Here is a 17,531-nt window from a genome sequence, read left to right on the forward strand (position 1 = left end):
TTACCACTGCCACCTCTGCATGGCCTATCACTACTGTGGTCTATTGCATTCTTTGCCTTGGTCTACTCTTTGTGAGTAAGTAAAGGAGGAAAACTTGGGTTCCCTGAAGAGTGTTGAGTACTCCACTGGTGATGAGAAAAAAATCAGTCTTTCGTTAAGAAGGCCAATTGATGTGGAGAATACACTGGACAGGTTAACTCTGGAAGTAGGGAGACCAGCTGGGGACTGTTCCAATGGTCTAAGTTGATGAGGGTCACACCAAGGCAGTAACAGAGGGGTTTGAGATGAGCTATCCCAGGATTCTCAAGTTTGAGTGAGCCTCAGAAACACCCACAGGACTTGTTAAAACACAGATCACTGGGCCCCACTCCGAGTTTCTGATTAAGTCAGTCCAGGCTAGGGCCTGTGAATTTGCATTTCTACCATGTTCTCAAGTGATGATGCTGATGCTATTGGTTCAGAGACCACGCTTTGAGAACCACTGGAATAGCCCATTTCCATAGACCAAGTTAAAAAAAAAAAAAAAAAAAGTTTCTCTTCTGTTTCTATTTAGAAAGAGGGATGTCATGGGTTAGAAGCAGTAAGATAAAATGTAGAACTATAACAGTCCCTCACCAGTCAGCTGGCATCTGCCAGTTTACTAGATGCAAAGAGCTATTTTCATATTATTGTATACTGAAACCTGAATACAAATAGACCACTAGAACCTACTAGTCCTCACCTCAAATTCTGAGACTGCATTCAGAGTAACTTAAAAACAAAAGTCATTTTGGGAATGTTTCCAAGACCCGCTGCAGTATCAGTCAGTGCTGGGCATAAAGCAAGAATTCAGTAAATTTGGCGTGTTTGTGCTTAAAATTTTCATTATAACAATTAGCAATGTTCAGAATTCCTCTAGAAAACCAGACAAGTAGCACTGATATATGACTTTTCACACGATAGCACAGTTCGAGGAGCTTCAGAGTTCACTCCAAGTTAAAATCACTAACCACAACGACTATCAGCCATTAGACCATGTTGTACTCTAGGCACTGGGCCACATTCCACACTTAGGCAAAGGCAGCAGATGGAGGAAGTTAAAAGTATCAAATATCAAAGTATCAGTTTTGCTAGGCCACCTCCCTTCATAATTGAGACCCTTCTGTTGGAGGTTTGAAAATATATTCTAGACAGATGACATGTTAACAGAGTCATTTCATGGCTCAGCCTTCTCTCGGTGTGATTTATCTGTATCTGTAGGCACCAGAGGCCCCTATGCAAGAGATTTATGAGCTACCTATATGATTTCATTTTGTTGAAGGAAATGTGTATATTATTTAAAAACAAAATAACATTTATTTTAAGATTAGGTTACTTTCCAGTTAAAGGCTCCAGATAAAGGCTAAATGTTCACCACTTCAACATTCCCTGTGCCCCGCCCATTTCTTTACTCCATTAGCAAATACTAAAACAATATCTGAAGAGAAAAGGAAGAAGTCTTTCTCATTTCTGAACTCCTGAAAACTAGGTTACAAAACTGGCACGTGACTTCCAAAGTTGCTACGTAGTAGCAATCCATACAGGCTCCAATTTCTATATCTGGCAAATAAATATAACATTGCCTTTCAAGGTCTGAGAATTAACTTAGATAATACATGTGGATATGCTGTGTAAATGGTGAAGTGCAACTCCATGGTTATGCAACCAGCTGAAGTGGTTGTTGGAATAAAATACTTGTCTTCCTTTCTCTCATGTATACCATCCGAATACAACTCCAAAAGGCTGACGAGACACACAGTGAAAAGGACCAAATGTGTAAGTCCATGCAATGGCTAGCCATCAGTCGTCGCTCCCTTGTTGAGTACTCTTTCTCTGGGGTCACAGCTCTAACCCTCTCAAACCCTGCTATGTCCTTTCCTAAACTACCATCCCAACCAGCTTGCCACAGTTGGAGGAAACACAGAAAGCGGCTCTAGCAGTGATTGCCAGGCAATGGAGGGCTTCCATACAGGACAGGGCAGCAAGGACAGCAGCCGAAACTGTGCCTGCTGGTGGATACTGTGGTTTGAAACAACATGAAGTTAAAGCCAAAGACTAGAAAAATCTAATCCAAAATCTGGCAGAACAGGCTCAGAGAAAAGTAAATACATCAGATCCAAGCCAGCTGTGTTCAGAGTCTGAGAAATGAGCAAAATTCAAAGTAAAACTTAATTCTATTGCTCTAAATCCTATCATTTTTTTTTAAATCCCTGGTTTTTAATCCAGGAGACATCCTATCACGATCCATCTTTCTCATCCAAACTCTAGTCCTATTTTTATTACGACCACTGAGCACACTTAACCAGTTCTGAGAGTAGAGCAAAATGGGGTGCACTCTTCCTGTTTTTGTCATTTATCTTTTTAACACACGTAACATATAAATATATCCTTAGGGTAAAATATTTACATAATACAGTTGTATAGAAAAAGCAAAATGACTCCCCTCCTCATAGGAAAGCATTGGTAACCATTTGATGTATATCCTTTGAGCCCTCTTCTATGAGTTTATGTCCATTCAAATGTGCAAAGATTCATTGTCGCTGGGACTATATTGTGCACAATGATCTGCAACTTGATATTTTTCCTTTAACACTGTTTTGGAATAGTTGTTATCAACAGGTGGACCCTAGGCCAGCAGCATCATTATCTCCTAATGCTTGTTTAGAAATACAAATTCTTCCTGCTCTGCTCCTTAGCGAACCTACTGAATCAGAAACTCTGGGAAGCCTAGCAATCTGTGTTTTAACAAGGCTTGCAGATGATTCTGATGCACACTAAAGTTTGAGGACCTCTGGTTTTGAACTCTTTGCATGTCAAGACATACAGATCTACCACATTCTTTTTAACAAATGCATATTATTCCACAGCATTTATATAACCTAATTGTTTGACCATTTCCCTACTTCCAGTTCGTTTTTCTTACTATTAAGAAAAAAAAAAAGCTGCAATGAACATTCTGGTATATTACCTCAATGAATTTACGTGGCATGCCTCTAGATGAATTCTTAAGAGCCACTACTATGCCAAGTGTATTTTTATTCAAATTTTGATAGATACTGCCAAATTGCCATCTAGAAGTCTCTATCAATATTTCCATTGAAAGTACTAGTGCTGGTTTCCCCACGTTCTCACCAACACTTGTTATTATCAGTCTTTCCCAGTTTTGCTACTCTGATGGGTGGGGGGGAAATGGAAGCACAAAACCACATGCTATTGGAAAAGGTGGATTTAGGTTCTGAAGTGGCAAGGTGAAAGCCACATATTATATAGTCAAAATTACCTTTGAAGATCTTTTAGAAATATGACACTTTGGTGACCAATACACTCACTCCAAATATGGAGAACCCAGTCAGATTGTTTTCCTAGGCTATTTCTGGAGCCTAAGAAAAAATGTTTGAAATGTTTGGGGGGCACTGTCATATGAAAAGGACATAACTTTAAATGTGAGGCTCACACTCTGTATGGCAGAAACCCCTTAGATTAAGAGGCAGCCTGTGAGATGTACAACCACCTGAGCAAAAACAGATTCACATGCAATGTCCCACTGTTTTATTTCACATTTTTAAAATTTCTATGTATAGTGTTTTGACCAGGTTAAGTTCTTTTTCATGTTTTGAACGGCCATTTGTATTTTCCTTCTGTGGAATGCTAATTTCTATCCTTTGTCTTCTTTTCATTTGGCCAATCTTCTTCTTACTTATTTGAAGAAGTTATTTATATATTATGTATGTTCATTTTCATCTGTTGTATGTGTTATAAATATTTTCTTTCCATCTGTGTGTTGCTAGTACCCCTTTACTTATCACATTATTTGTTTTATATGTCGTTCCAACTAGACAACTATAGGACTAAAGGGGAGTAAATACGGCTTACATTTTAAAATGTATTTCCTCATCCCTTCTAACCCCTAAGTTTGTAGTAGAAGTATACGTAGGCAAAAATGTTCAATAAATTAAATAAATGTTATCTAGAAAATCAAAGTTTTAAGCACATAAAGCTATATTACTTAATATTTAATACTTTGACCAGTTTTCACTAGGATTCTTTCTTTAAATCACTCTGGCCTATAGATTTTACAAGCACATTCTCTGGGTCAAAACATTTCTTCTTTTTAGTTCATCTTTTCTTCTGTCCACAGTACCTTGGCCACCATAAAAGCTAGATCTATTCATTCTGCCATTTTCTCACCCATTTCGGCTTGTTTTCATCATAGTCAACAGGACTCTACGTTAGTGGAGTTTGCCCTTTTCTCCAGAAATCACCTCCAAATTCCTTTTTTATATATCCTTTGTCATCCAGGTATAACGCATAAAGACCACCTCCATTCCTTTGGTTTCTTTTTTTCTGGTTTTTTCTTTTGAGACAGAATCTTGCTCTGTCACTCAGACTGGAATGCAGTGACATGATTTTGGCTCACCACAACCTCCACCTCCTGGGTTCAAGCGATTCTCTTGCCTCAGGCTCCCAAGTAGCTGGGATTACAGGTGCCTACCACACCCAGATAATTTTTTTATATTTTTAGTACAGACAGGTTTTCACCATGTTGGTTAGGCTGGTCTCGAACTCCCAACCTCAGGTAATCCACCCACCTTGGCCTCCCAAAGTGCTGGGATTACAGGCATGAGCTACCGCATCTGGCCTTCCTTTAGTTTTTTTTTTTATCCAGTTTTTCTTCCAACATAGATTCTCTCCAACCCTAAGGTCTTTCACAACTATGTACCCAAATGTCAGATTTTCTAAACATTAATCTCATACTCTGGGTCTCCAGGCCAAATCTTCAAATGCCATCATCTATGTCCTTGAAAATAAATATTAACACAGATTATTTATATATCTGCAACTTTATTTCTATCAGGAAGAGGAAGAAATTTTCTATAAGATAAACTGTTCATAACAGGAAAAGTAGAAATTCTCTTGACCACTTGGCATGAGGCTTTGGAATGAATAACCCTAAGAGCTCAAGACCAGCTAAAGGATCTAACTACCACATCTTGGATAACTAATGATATTTATCTTGTCTCTGTGGTAAAAACAGATATATAACTGTATATATAGCATAATTCTATTTTTGTAGAAGAATAACATGTTACGTGTGAGTAGAAGAAACCAACTAGTCTGCAAAACCAATTCTCTTTCCCCCTGCACACAAAACTAGATTATATTCCCAGCCTTATAATTAAGTATGACCATGTGACTAAGTATTGGCCAGTGGAATGTGGGCAAAAGGAATGGAAGCCACTCTTGCACAGTCTTCCGTATTCCTTCTACCTGTGCCTGTCAACCCAATGCTGAGCATCTAGCAGAGGACTAAGAGGCTCTACAATATGGCGGGTCTGCTTGTTAAATACGGCAAAGCCTCAATCAGCCTGGGTTCCCCAGAGACCATGTGGGGCACCCAATCTTCATCCTACTCCTGGCTGCTGTTTGAGTTTTCTGTGAACAAAAAGTAAACTTTCATCTGCCGAGCCACTGAGAACAGGAAGATTTCTAGCTAGCTTTCCTGACTCTAACTAACTAGGGATGTATTTCCCTAGAAAAATGTCTAAGAAAATGTATATCAAGATGTTAATCAGATAGTGAGGTTTGTTTCCTTCACTTGGCTTATTTATGGATTCTAATTACTTGAAAACTTTTTTAAGGTTTTCAAAATAATAAAATCTATATACCAATTTCCTTTTTGGAAAACTACAAGTTTGATCATTTTCAGCTGATATTCCCCTTGAGGGGAAGAGGATGCCAAGTGCTGTCATCTCTTCATTATCCACTGTTTTACTCTACTGTCATGGGAAGAAACCTATTAGGAATGACATGGGCCTGTTTACAGCTTTTATTGACTTTCCATAAACTTTTGGCCCCACAGATGAGAATCTGTCATGAACTAAGACGTATGAACTCACTGTAGACCCCGAGGTATTGTGACACTTACATAAGAACCTGGGACTTCCTTCTCTCATTTCTGTCAGAGTCCTTATACTCCTCTGCTTAACAGAAAAAAAGCACAATGAGCACATTTCTATATGCAGAGCACTGGCCTCTTTGACACAAACTGTTAAGAAATAGATGACCCATTGAAAGAATGATATTAAGAGTATTCTAAAACCAGAGTTATAATTTCTAGTAGACATCCTACAACAATGTAATTAGCTTATAACCAGCAACAAACCACCTTGATCAGTCACCTAGAAATGCATTTATTTAACTTAGAGAGCATACCAAGAAATGGCATACAGCTAGTTTAAAAAGTAATGTTTCATTGAGTTTAGATCTGTCTGTTTTGTTTTATGGCCAAGGTAGGCACTCAATCCATTACTCTAAAAAATCCAAAAATTAATCTTACATTAGGCCAAGCCACCAGAAAGCTACATACATAGGCTGCATTGTTTTATTAATTTTGACTGAATTTTTCTTCATAATCATACCAATCGACACTGAAAAATTGTTGGATTTACCATAAAAATTATAGCGAAGATGTTGTTTACTATCTTGCTCATCCCAAGTATTCTGCTTGTTTAATTTTCTGAATACTGCAAACAGTGTAACTATTATTTCCCGTTTTGTCCTGGCAGCTAAGGGAGCTCAGAAGTAAGTGTGTGCTCCACAAGTGAGCAAGAAAATATGGTGTGCATTTTGTTTCCCAGACTCCCCTTGGCTTAATCTTCTTTTTCCTTCTTTTTCTATTCTATCTTTATGTTGTATTCACACAAAATTCCTCTGTCATGTGTTTTTGTCTCATTGCATACTCTGCTTTTGTAAATGGTCTTAAATACTTTTTAGAATGAGCCCAGTAATGGAGGGATGTACTCATAACTAGAGAAAAGAGAAAAATCAAGGTACAGGACTGGAAGGCAAAAGGAGACTCTCAGTAGAACCACACATTTTCTTCAAGCAATAAAATCTGGTATTATCTGGACTTAAATGCAACCAGGGACTAACATTCCTTTACTTCCATTATCTCTGCCTATCTTGATGCTCCTGGTTTTGACATCCCTCTGACCTGACAACAACTTTATTTTGTGTCTTGGCCCATGCCTGCCACATGCCTTGACCCCTGCCTAACCTAACCTTGCCTGTACCCTGACTCTGTATTACCCACACCTTAGCACGGGAACTAGGTACCTGGCAGTGTTCCTAAGAACTCTGACTAGTTGATTCTGGCCCCAGCCATGCTATAATTACTCTCAAATTCATATATAAGATAGGTTTTTATCACAATTACCTTCCAGGTTGTATAAAAGAGTGCTTTCTTTTATAGCCCTTTTGAAATGCATAAACCTTTTGAGAGTTTTGGAACCTCCAGCTATGTAATTTATAAGATAAGAATTCATGGTGCTCTGAAATTGAGGCCGAGCCTTAAAAATCTAGAGGAGCTACATGTTCTTTAAAAGTCTGTCTCCAACTAGAGGAAGACTATGGGAGGCAAGGACAAGACAGCCCTGTCAGCAGGCAAGAACAGTGTCAGTAGAGAGATGGGATGCCATTATGAAAGCCAACCCCAGTGGCTTCCTGGCTTATATTCACAGCATTCTGAATATGAATTCTGTAAAATCTTAAAAAGCCTTTTTAAAACTCTGCCCTCAACAATTATCTCCTATTCATTTCTACCTCTCCACTTGCCCCTTGGGCACATGACAGTAGGATTTCCCTTTTCATTGACCAGCTGCACTTGCTACCCTCAAATCCACTTACAGCTTAACTTTTGCCACTAGCTTTTACTCCTTACCTTGAAACTGCTGTCCTCCAAAACTAAGCCATCACTCAAAGTCTCTTAAATGTCAAATCCAACAAACATCCCCTTTCCAATTTTCATTGTATTTATCCTTTAAGAGCATAAGACAGTAGTAATAACAGCAACTATAACTACTATATATCAGGGTATTTTGCCCTACCATTTCTTTCTCTCATAGCACCAATAACATTGATATTATGTCAGCTAGAAGATTTCACATAACTTATCCAAAATCACACCACCAGCCCGTGGCAGACTGAATTTCTGCATGCTAGATTAAGGATGACTGCAAACCCTTTGTCCCTCCTTCTTTGAAAAAGTAGAGTCCTCTCCTTAAAACTGGACTGGCCCTGTGATTTGTTCTGACCAGTAGAATGTGGCTCAGGTGATGTGTGTAACTTCCAAGACTGGGCCTTACAAGATCTGCAGCTCTTTTTTCCTGTACTGGGAGAGGACCCTCTAGGATGATGGCTGCCATATAGGAAATACAACTGCTCTGAGACCACCGTGCTGTGAAGAAGCCAGGTAGAGAAAGGAGGGCATGTAGAAGAGCACTTGGCCATGTAAATGAAGACTTCTAGGACCTTCCAACTCAGCCCAATTGCCAGCTGAATGCAGCAGCCAAGTTGATGGCTCCAACCGACACTCACAATGTAGAGCAGAAAAACCATCTAGCCAAGCCCTGCCTGCATTCCCTAACCTACTGAATCATGATAAACCACAAATTGCTGTTTTTAGGCTACTAAGTGTTAGGGTTGTTTGTTACACAGCAAAAATAACCAAAGTCTGGTTCTAAGCTCTCTTCAGTAATCTCTACCAAACCAATTTATCCTTCTTTAAGTCATTTAATAATCCAATGATCCAGTGATCATCGGTAACCTCAAAATCAAGTTTTAATTTTAAATTTAAAAACATTTGAGTAGATTAAGTATGCATAAAATGTGGTGCTAGGTGCTATGACAGATTAGCAAATTCAGAAAATTATAGTCCTAGACCTCAAAGGCTCTTACATTCTAAGGAGAGAGATTATCAAATACACAAATGGCCCTAAACACACAAAGGAGTGAGCAAAGATGGATGCTAGAGCAGGAACCTGAAGAGGGAAGAGCACAGCCCCAGGGTTCTGACTCAGACTCCAAGATTTAGAGGGTGACTTCAATACATGGTCACTGGGAGCACATCTACCCAAACATGGACGAGGATCAGTTTGCTTTCTCCCTGGCCCTCAGAAGCCATCCCACAACCAGTCACCAAGTCCACATGGCCAACTCTTACTGCATTGTCCCATTCTCTGCCCTGTGCTGATTTACTTGTTACAACCTTCTTACAGCCTGCTCACATTTCACTTTGCCTTCTTCCTCCTGTTTTCCCCAGCTCATTCTTACTCTGTCTCTAGAAGGATCTTTCTAAAACACAAGTAAAATTCTTGTCACTCTTCTCAAGGTGGCTGATGGCTTCCCAAGAGTCCCACACAATGGTTCCACATGATCACCAAGATGCTCAGCATCCTATTCTCAAGGTGACTTTCTAGCTCCATCTCTCACCCCAGCAACTCCAGACCTGGACCACCTTTGCACAGCTATTCATTTGCTGATGCTCTCACTAAAGTTCTGAAGGATCACTTTGGCCTCAGTCCCCATCCTTTTGAAAATTCTGCCCCTTGTAGGTTCAGCTTAAATGAGGTACAAGGACTTCCTGGATCTCCTCGGTCAAAATTGTTCATTTTTCCCTTTACGTTTCCAATGCCCTTTCTTTATACCTTCATTCCATTCTGCTATGTGTACACTTAGTCACAACATGGAATTTCAAATAGATTGCGAACTCTACAGAGCAGAAGCTCTGCCTGACTGATCGCTACATCTCCCCAGCTTTGAGTAGGCTTCCTACATTGTAGGTGCTTATACATACATATATACATATACCATTGATGCTATCCTATATTCTATTTCCAATCTTCCTAAACATTTACATATTTGACATTGAACTTTGATTAAACCTGCCTAATCTATGTCATTCTTAGCATTTGTATCATCAGCCCAAAAGATGCAGATTAAATGCTGACGGGGTCAAATCATCCTATGTAGCATGAAACAATGCTAAATATAGCATCATGCCACAACCAGGCATTTTCCCCTAAAACTTATTTTTCTACACTGCATATACTTCATAATGAAAGATCACATTATATATATACACTTAGCACACATATCGTGGGATTATGCATGTATACTGATAGTCTCCCTACTTAAAACACACGTGTACTAATGACCATTGAAACTCACTCTGTTGCCCAGGCTAGAATGTAGTGGCAAAATCATAGCTCACTGCAGCCTCATTCTGCTGATGGGATCAATCCTCCCAGCTTGGCTTCCCAAGTAGGTCGGACAACAGGTGCTTGCAACCATGCTCAGCTTTTTTTTTTTTTTTTTTTTGGTAGAGACAGGGTCTCACTATGTTGCCCCAAGCTTGTCATGAAAAAATGTATTCTTGGCCAGGTGCCAGGTGCAGTGGCTCACACCTGTAGGTGCATGGATCACCTGAGGTCGGGAGTTTCAGACCAGCCTGACCAACATAGAGAAACCCTGTCTCCACTAAAATATACAAAATTAGCCAGGCGTGGTGGTGCATGCCTGTAATCCCAGCTACTCGAGAGGCCGAGGCAGGAGAATCACTTGAACTCAGGAGGCGGAGGATGCAGTGAGCCGAGATTGCACCATTGCACTCCAGCCTGGACAACAAGATCGAAACTCTATTTTCAAAAAGAAGAAAGAAGAAAGGAAGAAGGAAGAAGAAGAAGAAAAAGAAGAACTGTATTCTTTATCTTCCCCTCCAGCTACCATCCCATTTTTGTGCTTCATTTTATAGCAAACTTCTCCTAACAGTGTCTGCGCTCACTATCTCAAATGACAGGTTTTTTTTTCACCTCTGTTTATGCTGTAAAATAGGTCACACATAACCCAACACTAGTATAATTACGCCCCTGAGTCGAAAAAAAAAAATTGACTATTGTCAGCACCCTAGGTTCCATTCCAATCTGGTTTTTATCCCCATTGCTCAATCAAAACAGCTTTTTTCAACTGAATTCTTTGTTGCTGTTGCTGTTGCTGTTGTTGTTGTTGTTGTTGTTGTTGTTTTGAGACAGAATCTCACTCTGTTGCAGGCTGGAGTGCAGTGGTGTGATCTCGGCTCACTGCAACTTCCACCTCCCAGGTTCAAGCAATTCTCCTGCCTCAGCCTCCCAAGTAGCTGGAACTACAGGCATGTGCCACCATTCTCAGCTAATTTTTATATTTTTAGTAGAGACAGGGTTTCACTACGTTGGCCAAGATGGTCTCGATCTCTTGACTTCATGATTCACCTGCCTCGGCCTCCCAAAGTGCTAAGATTACAGGCATAAGCCACTGCACCCGGCTCAACTGAATTATTTTTTAAAAAAACATCAACTTTTATGTTACTCTGACAGAGTACATGTACAGGTTTGTTACATAAGTATATTGTGTGATGCTTAGGTTTGGGGTACAATAGGTCCCATCACCCAAGTAGTAAGCATAGTACCCAATAGGTGGTTTTTCAACCCTTCTCCTCTCCCAACTCCAGTAGTTCCCAGTGTCTACTATTCCTATCTTTATGTCCATGTGTACCCAATGTTTAGCTGCCACTTATAAGTGATAACATATGGCATTTAGTTTTCTGTTTCTGCATTAATTTGCTTAGGATAATAGCATCCAGCTGCAGCCATGTTGCTGCAAAGAACATGATTTCATTCTTTTTTATGGCTGCATAGTATTCCATGATATATATGTACCACATTTTCTTTAACCAATCCACCATCGATGGACACCTACCATGTCTTTGCTATTGTGAATGGTGCTGCAATGAACACACATGTACATGTGTCTTTTTGGTAGAATGATTTCTTTTACTTTGGGTGTATACCCAGTAATGGGATTGCTGTGTTGAATGGTCATTCTACTTTTGGTTCTTTGAGAAATCTCCGAACTGCTTTGCACTGCTGAACTAATTTACATTCCCATCAATAGTGTATGAGCATTCCATTTTCTCTGCAGCCTCACCAACGTCTGTTATTTTTTGACTTTTTCATAATAGCTATTCTGACTGGTGTGAGATAATATTTCACTGTTGTTGTGATTTGCATTTGTCTGATGATTAGTGATGGTGAGCATTTCTTTCATATGTTTACTGGCTGCTTGTGTGTCTTCTTTTGAGATGTATTTGTTCATGTCCTTTGCCCACTTTTTAATGGGACTGTTTTTTGCTTGTTAGATTTGAGTTCCTTATACATTCTAGATATTAGACCTTTGTGGATGCATAGTTGGTGAATAGATTCTCCCATTCCATAAGTTGTCCATTTATTCTGTTGATAGTCTTTTTTGCTACACAGAAGCTCTTTAGTTTAATTATATCCCATTTGTCAATTTGTGTTTTCATTGCAATTGCTTTTGAGGACTTTGTAATAAATTCTTTGCCAAGACCAATGTCCAGAATAGCATATCCTAGGCTTCCTGTTGGATTTTTGTAGTTTTAGGTCCTAAGTCTTTAATCCATTCTGAGTTTAATTTTATATATGGCGATAGGTAGGAGTCTAGCTTCATTCTTCTGCATAAGGATAGCCAGTTATCCAAGCATGATTTATTAAAAATCCCCATTGCTTATTTGTATCCATTTTGTTGAAGATTAGATGGTTAGAGGTGTGCGGCTTTATTTCTGGGTAATCTATTCTATTCCATTGGTGTATATGACTGTTTTTGTACCAGTACCATGCTGTTTGGCTGCTGTAACCTTGCAGTATAGTTTGAAGTTGAGTGATGTGATGCCCCTGGCTGTGTTCTTTTTGCTTAGGATTGCTTCAGCTATTTGGGCTCTTTTTTGGTTCCAAATAAATTTTAGAATAGTTTTTTGTAATTCTTTGAAAAATGGCATTGGAAATTTCATAGGAATGGTGTTGAATCTATAGACTGCTTAGGAGCAGAATGGCCATTTTAACAATATTAATTTTTCCAGTCCATGAGCATGAAATGTTTTTCCATTTGTTTGTGTTATCTATGGTTTCTTTCAGCACTGTTTCATTTGTAGTTATCCCTGTAGAGATCTTTCACTTCCTTGGTTAGATGAATTCCTAGGTTGTGTGTGTGTGTGTGTGTGTGTGTGTGTGTGTGTGTGTGTGTATGTATATATGTGTGTGTGTCTACTGTAAATGGAACAGTGTTCTTTATTTGGCTCTCAGTTTGAACAGGATTGGTGTACAGAAATGCTACTGATTTTTGTACAATGATTTTGTTTACTGAAGCTTTACTGAAGTCATTTACCAGTTCTAGGAACCTTTTAGGTGGAATCTTTAAGGTTTTCTAGGTATCAAATCATATTAGTGAAGAGAGATAATTTGTCTTTTGCTTTTCCTATTTGGATGTCTTTTATTTCTTCTTCTTGTCTAACTGCGCTGGCTAGAACTTCCAATACTATGACATATAGAAGTAGTGAGCATGGGCATTGTTGTCTCGTTCCAGTTCTTAGGACGAATGCTTCCAGCTTTTTCCCATTCAGAGTCATGTTGACTGTGGATTTGTCATAGATGATTCGTTATTTTCAGGATGTTCCTTTGATGCCTATTGGTTTTTGTCATAACTGAATGTTGGATTTTATCAGAAGATTTTTCTATATCTACTGAGATGATCATATGATTTATTTTAATTCTACTTATGTGGTGAATCACATTTATTGGTTTGCATCTGTTGAACCAAACTCACATCCCAGGAAGAAAGCCTACTTGATTATAATGAATTAACTTTCTGAATTTCTGCCAGATTCAGTTTGACAGTATTTTGTTGAGGATTTTCGTATCTATATTCATCAGGGATACTCGCCTGATGTTTTATTTTTTCATTGTGTCTTTGCCAGATTTTGGTATCAGAATGATGCTGGCTTCTTGGAGTAAGTTAGGGAGGAGTCTGTCTTCCTTGACTTTGCAGATAATTTCAGTAGGATTGGTACCAGCTCTTTTTTGTATGTTTGGTAGAATTCAACTGGGACTCCATCTAGTCCAAGGCTTTTTAGGTTGCCAGGTTTTTGTTTTTGTTTTTGTTTTAAATTAATGATTCAACTTCAGAACTTGTTATTGATCTGTTTAGGGTTTCAGTTTATTCCTGATTCAATTTTGGGAGGTTATATATTTCCAGGAATTTATCCATTTCCTGTAGATTTTCTAGTTTGTGTGCATAAAGGTATTCAGAATAGTTTGTGAAGACCTTTTGTATTTCTATGGGGTTGGTTGTAATGTCACCTCTGTTACTTCTGATTGTGTTTGAGTCTTCTCTCTTTTGTTAATTTAGTTAGTGGTCTATTGATCTTGTTTATTCAAATAATCAACTTTTGGCTTCATTGATCGTTTGTATTTTGTTCTGTTCTGCTCTGATTTTAGTTATTTCTTATCTTCTGCTAGCTCTGGAGTTTGTTCTTGTTTTTTTAGTTCCTCTAGGTAAGGTTTTAGGTTGGCCATTTGAGATCTTTCCAATTTCTTGACATAGGTGTTTGGTACTATAAAGTTTCCTCTTAACACTGCTTTTGCCACATTCCAGGAATTTTGGTATGTTGCATCTCTGTTACCACTTATTTTAAATAATTTTTTGATTTCTGCCTTAATTTTGTTATTTACCCAAAAGTTATTCAGGAGCAAGTTGTTTAGTTTCTATGTAACTGTGTGGTTTTGAGAGATCTTCTTGGTATTTATTTCTATTTTTTAAAGATATTTTATTTTTCCAAATTTGTTATTAGGAGTGAATGAAATAAAAAATATAATTGAGTCCCATCATCATCATCATGGAAATGGCTTTAAGAGAAAACTGGTCAGATGAGTATTATTGCTTCTCATTTTCAACCAGTAGATAGTTGCCACTGATAAATTGACAGCCAGGAGTCTGTTGAGAATGCTCAAGATGCATTATATAACATGCCTGTTCACAGGGGGAAAATTCCTAGGAAATAACTTACATGTACTTCTTTATTTCATCATACTTGTATGATGAAATCAAAAGCACAAAATCACCACCCACGCCTCTGAGAACACTGGACCATGCATCCTTGAAAAAAGCTTTGCCTCCTTCATCACGAGCAATCTTCCCCCAGCAGTCAAGTGTGCCTGTGTACATGATGTCAGTTCTTTTGTGCCCCAACTGCATCATCATGCGGCGGTGAACAGTGTCAAATGGATAGGAAGTCAACCCAGCAACGGCAGCGACAGTCTGTGTGATCATCCAGCTGATGACAATGTAAGTGTTCTTGGGATCCGGAAGCATTTCCTTTGCAGTGTCACAGAGAGCAAAGTCGGCAGCTCGGTAGATAATACCCTGCACAGACACGTTAAAGCCTTGGTACAGGACCTTAATTCCATCAGATTTGTAGATCTTAACCAGGCAGTCGCCAAGGCCTCAGAATTCCCTTTCAGCTCCAGCTTTACCCACATCTGTTGCTAGACGGGTATGGGCAAAATCAAGAGGGTGCACAAAACACAAGGATGTGGTCCCAGCAGCACTGCCTGATGCCAGATTCCCTGCAAAGTAGTGCCAAAACTGGATCCTCTTATCCACACCACCCAGGAAGATCTGCTTGTATTTATCTTTGAAGGCGAAGTTAAGAGCCTGGGTGGGGAAGTATCTGATGACATTGGCCAGATTACCATGCCAGAAGGACAGGACTCCCTGCTCCTTGGGAATACAGACCACACAGTCAATAATGCCCTTGCATTGCTTAACTGCAGTGATCTGCTTGCTGGCATGCTGCATCTGCAGCACACTGACCCGCTGGATGGGCGCTACTGCCATCTTGGAAATGGCTGCAGCCACTCCACCTGCCGGGAAGTCCTTGACAAAGGGCACAGTGGCAACTGTCATGTTGAATGGGAAGAGTATGCAGGCTGCTGCAGGATGGGACTGGGCCAGGAACCGGGTTTGACTCCAGGGCCTTGGGGGTGGTATTGATCTCTATTTTTATTCCACTGTGGTCCAAGAGTATGGTTGGTATGATTTCAAAATTTTTTTAATGTATTGAGGCTTGTCGTATGACTGAGAATGCAGTTGATGATAGAGTATGTTCTGTGTGGTGATGAGAAGAATGTATATTCTGTGATTGTGCACTGGAGTATTCTGTAGACATCTCTTAGGTCCAATTGGTCAAGTATCAAATATAAGTCCAAAATGTCTTAGTTTTTTGTCTTAATGATCTAACACTATCAGTGGGGTGTTGAAGTCACCCACTGTTATTCTATCTAAGTCATACATTTAGAAGTACTTGTTTTATAAATCTGGGTGCTCCAACATTGAGAGCAAATATATATATGGGATAGTTCATTCTTCTTGAGGAATTGAATCTTTTATCATTATGTAATATTCTTCTTTACCCTTTTTTACTATTCTTGGTTTAAAGTCTGTTTTATCTAAAAATAATGACCCCTGCTCTTTTTTGTTTTTCATTTGCATAATAGTTATTTCTTCATTTCTTTACTTTGCATCTATGGGTGTCATCACATGTGAGATAAGTCTCTTGAAGTCAGCAGACAGTTGGGTCTTGTTTTATTATTCAGCTTGTCACTGTGCTTTTTAAGTGGAATATTTAGACCATTAACATTCAAGGTTAATATTGTTATGTGAGGTTCTGATCCTGTCATGATGTTATTAGCTGGTTGCTAATAACAACCAGCCAATATGGTTGCTTTGTAATCTCAATTGTGTAGTTGCTTTACAGAGTCTGTGGGTTATATCCTTAACGGTATTTTTGTGGTAGTAGGTATCATTCTTTCATTTAGAACTCCTTTAAGATCTCTTATAAGGCTGGGCTAGTGGAAATGAATTCTCTTCATGATTACTTATCTGGAAAAAAAATTATTTCTCCTTTGCTTATGAACCATGATTTGGTAGGACATGAAATTCTTGGTTGGAATCTCTTTTCTTTAAAAACAGTGAAAATAGGCCATCATTTTCTTCTGGTTTGTAAGATATCTGCTGATAAGTCCACTGTTAGCATAATGAGGTTCCCTTTTTAAGTGATCTGACTTTTCTCTAGTTACCTTTAAGATTTTTTTCTTTCACATTGACCTTGAAAAATCTAGTAACTGTACATCTTAGGGATAGCCATATTATATAGTATCTCACAGGGGTTCTCTGAATTTCTTGAATTTGCATATTAACCTCTCATGAGATTAGGAAAATTTTCATGGACTATAGCCTCAAATATGTTTGCAAAATTGCTAACTCTCTCTCCTTCTCTTTCACAAATCCCAGTGAGTCATAGGTTTAGTCTCTTATCTATTTCTCAAAGGCTTTGCTCATTTTTAAAATTCATTTTTTCCTTTTTCCCTCTGTGTTGATTTAAAAAAAAAAAAAAACTGGTCTTCAAGTTCTGAAATTCTCAGCTTGGTCTAGTCTGTTGTTCATGCATCCACTGTGTTTTGAAATTCCTGTAGTGAATTTTTCAACTTCAGAAGTTCAATTTTGTTACTTCTTAAAGTGGCTATGTCATCTTCCAACTCTTGTATTGTTTTACTGGCTTTCTTGGACTGAATTTCAACTTTCTTTTGAATGTTGTTGAGCCTCCTTGCCATTCAGATTCTTAATTCTATGTCTGTCATTTCAGACATTTCAATTTGGTTAGGATCCATTGCTGGGGAGCTAGTACAATCTTTTATATGTAAGGAAACACTCTGATTTCTTGAATTGCCAGAGTTTCTGCGCTGACTGTTTCTCATCCAAGGGAGTTGGTGTTTCTTTTACTTTTTGAC

General features: G+C 38.8%; 1 protein-coding gene and 1 pseudogene across 3 annotated transcripts in view; both read right to left on the reverse strand.

Annotated features, from left to right (window-relative positions):
• MYO3B (myosin IIIB) overlaps positions 1-17,531 on the reverse strand; it is a 512,276-nt gene that overhangs the window by 412,382 nt on the left and 82,363 nt on the right. The window lies entirely within an intron of this gene.
• On the reverse strand, positions 14,674-15,663 carry LOC104653458 (ADP/ATP translocase 2 pseudogene; annotated as a pseudogene).

This window comes from Saimiri boliviensis, chromosome 5 (genome assembly GCF_048565385.1).
Source record: "Saimiri boliviensis isolate mSaiBol1 chromosome 5, mSaiBol1.pri, whole genome shotgun sequence".
Classification (NCBI taxonomy): domain Eukaryota; kingdom Metazoa; phylum Chordata; class Mammalia; order Primates; family Cebidae; genus Saimiri; species Saimiri boliviensis.